Here is a 3,713-nt window from a genome sequence, read left to right on the forward strand (position 1 = left end):
TTTGCCAGGTGCTAACAGAGAACTCAGAAAAGTAATAAAGTGGATCTCACTCTTCTGCCCTTTTGCTCTCCCTTATTGTGTGCTGAGAATAATGCATTAATAAGTGCTTCTGCTTCCCTTAGAAAATATTCACTACTTTAAACTGATTCATTCTTGTTGATAGGTTTGTACCTGCGTGTCCAGAAGCAGCAAGGTCAGGCTGTTCTGCAAGGAAGACAAACCACAACCGAGCACCAAAAGGACAATAGAGGCAGTGACTCATCAACAAAGGTACAGCACCATCAAGACCACATAAGAAAAACAATGTGAGGGCATAGTGTCCCTGCAACGCAGCTCAGGTGGAAAACAAAGGTGAGAGCTCAGCCCAAAAGCCTGTTCTAAGAGAACAAACAGTGAGATCCCTGACCAGGGCTTCTCAACCCTCCTGGAAGCAAGCTGCATAGCTGTTCTCTTAGACTTGGGCCCATTCCCAGGAAGTCAAACATGGAAGAAAGGAGAGGCTTCAGATGCACTCATCTCAGACCCTAGAAGTCAGGGAGAAGAAGATACAAGAGTAGGTTTTGTAGGATATATAGAAGAAAGTCATACAAACCAAAACTTGTGTTTGTTTGCAGTTTCACTGAAAACATTTTTTGTAGCCAGCAAGGTGAAGGACACTGCAAAGCACTAGTCTCAGTAGAGTTTGAATCGAGTGCTGTCCTCTTTCTTGGGGTCATCTCAACGACCGTGTTACACCCACACAGAATTCTTAAAAGTTTTTCAGAACTCAGAAAATCAACATTGAATTTAATGGGTAAGTTACATCTGGAACTTAAATAATCTTAAAGTGAGTGTCCTTGAGAATCACTCAAGTGAGACATCCATTTTTATCATCTACTTTTCTCCTATGGAATATCTTACGGTATTTGAGCACAGAAAAGGCCACAACTGACTAAGAATTAAGATTCAAGGAAAAAATAAAATCTAGAACAGGCGAAGAGAGAAATATTATGAGGAAAAGTTCTTGAAGCACAGATCTTCTTTTGCCACAGTGCCTTAGACTTATGGTTTGCTATAATTAACACTTGAAGAATCTATTAGAGTCAGTAGATCCATAGAACACACCAAGTTAGAATAGACCCATAAGAATCATCAGGTCCAACTGCTGGCTCCAGACAGAAGCACACAAAGTCCAAAGCCTACATAGAATCACAGAATTATAGAATCCTATCACAACCTATACTGCTAAAGAGTCTCTTCCTTTCTTTCGTGTAACTCTTCTTTAGATATAAAAAAAAAACTGCTCTCAGGTCTGACCAGAGCCTTCCTTTCTCCAGGATGAACAGCCTGAGCTCTCTCAGCCTCTCCTTATAGGGAAAGTATTTCATCCCTTGGATCATTTTTGTAGCCTTCTGGATATCCATTTTTCTCCTGTACTGAGGGTTCCACATCTGTATTACTGTATTCAGATGTGGCCTCATCAGTGCACAGCGAAGGGGCAAGATCTCCTCCTTCAATCTGCTGGCCACACTTCTGTGGATGCAGCCCAAGATACGTTTGGCTTTCTCTGTAGCAAGAGCAAGTTGCTGTAATCTCTCCTTTCACCTCACAGCTTCCCTTCAGAGAGGGTATTGCTCTGACCCAAGTGTAAGACCTTGCCCTTGGCTTTGCTCTAACTTGCCTGAGTCTCTCTGGATGGCATCCCATCCTTCAGGCATGCCATAACTTGGTGTCATCCACTAACTTGCTGATATTGTACTCCATCCCACTGCCAGGGTAACTGATGAAGATATGAAACAGCATCACCAGAGGGACATCATCCTTCCATACTCATTAGCATAGCTTCAGGAGGGATCTATTCCGTGATCTTCCCCAGCACAGATGTGAGGCTGACAGGTCTGTAGTTCCCTGGTTCATCCTTTCTGCCCTTCATAACAATGGGAAAAAATGCCTTTTTTCCAGTCACCTGGAGTCCAGACTTCACCTGACTGCTATGACTTTTCAAGTACCATCATGGGTAACCACATCAGCCAATTCCATCAGGGCTTTAGGATGCATCTCTTCAGGAATCATAGACTTACAGATGTTCAGGTTCTACAACTAGCCAAAAACCTGACCTTTACTTGCATCAGGATGGACATATGGACATTGCTCCCTCTGTCCTGACCTTTCAAACCATCCATTCATTGACTCTGTGCAGAACTGTTTCCTCTAAAGACTGAAAATGGCAGAAATTTTCTGGTATGAACAAGTGCCTGAATAATCAAACTAAACATGACTTACACATCACTTCTCAGCTTGAATTTAAAGTATACCGATAATTATGTCTCAGTATATTTTCTTAGCACTCGTAGTCTTAGCTTGATATCTCAGTAATGCACAGCATCAACAGTGACATTGAGGTTTTCTAGCTCTTGGTGGGATTCAGAACTATGCCCACTAAATGTTCCCTAGCATACTGAAAGATAAGCAGTGACTATCTAAATTGAAATACATAAGTTCTATAGTTCCAACTTGCAATCTTTCAGCATGCTGGAAATGCAAATTAAAATTTAAAATAAAAATTAATAATAATTAAAAATTAAAATAAAAAAATAAAATAAATTCTGTTACTTCCCAATAAATTTTCTCAAATATTATATTTTATATATATACATGACTGAATAGAGAGTGGAAGAATCTCAATCACATTACAAAATTCTTTATTTGAATCCTATAGTAGATCAGGAAGCCTCTTAGTATGTTTTTACACTCATCAAATATTTCATATGTCATAGTCAAAACCATCAGCTATGCATTTTACCACGAAGAATAAGAGCACGTATGATGCACTTGTAAAAATCTGCACTGTCATTGCACCACCTCCCAACTCACTGTGCTCACATTCACTGTTGGGTCTTGATACAGACTCAGCTAGCACCAACGAATTTCAATGGAAATTTGCAATTTTTTCCACGTGGAGACCTTCAATACACAATTCTTTGTCAGATGCCATCTTAAAGACTGCTCCTCTGCTTCCACCTGTTGCATGGCAACAAAATGTAATGGAATATTGGCAGCAAGGGTCAATCTCTACTTCCATATAGGCATCATCCACAATCCACACTATAGGCCAACAAAATAAAATAGGACAGATTACTTCTGTAGCATCCCTGTACACACAGTTGCATTTATGTGATATTTTCTGTTAATAGGGTTACTTTTAAAAATCCCTCACAGGCATGAAATGAAAGAAAATGTTGTAAGAGGTCTTCTGGACACAATCTTTAAGAGTTGTGGTGATTTCTCCCCTTGCCCCTTCTGTGACTGAGCAAGATTTCTATGGCACGATTCCCAGTGGGAAGGGAAGGCAGAGCTCACCTCTAGCTACCTGTCCCCACTGCCTGGCAGGAGGTGGTGGTAGTGCTGCCTTGTTATTTCTTACTGTAAGCTTTTATTCTGATTGGAATGCATTTCACACCTCTCTTCTTTCATCACGATTTCATCCTCCTGTTCTCAGTCATTTTTAAAACCAAATCACAATAACTTCTTTTCCACCCTATCCAATCCCATCCAATGCAAATAATTTCTATGTATCTAATGTTATGTATCTAATGTATAGCTAAGCAGTACTGTGCATACTCCCCTTGAGTCTTCAATATCCTGAATGCAAGGCACAAAGAAACATATTTATGAATTCATCTTTCCTGTAATTCATTTCTGTTATGACATAATTTCTATGGAAGGAAGGAAGG

The sequence above is a fragment of the Meleagris gallopavo genome, chromosome Z, assembly GCF_000146605.3.
Source record: "Meleagris gallopavo isolate NT-WF06-2002-E0010 breed Aviagen turkey brand Nicholas breeding stock chromosome Z, Turkey_5.1, whole genome shotgun sequence".
NCBI lineage: Eukaryota > Metazoa > Chordata > Aves > Galliformes > Phasianidae > Meleagris > Meleagris gallopavo.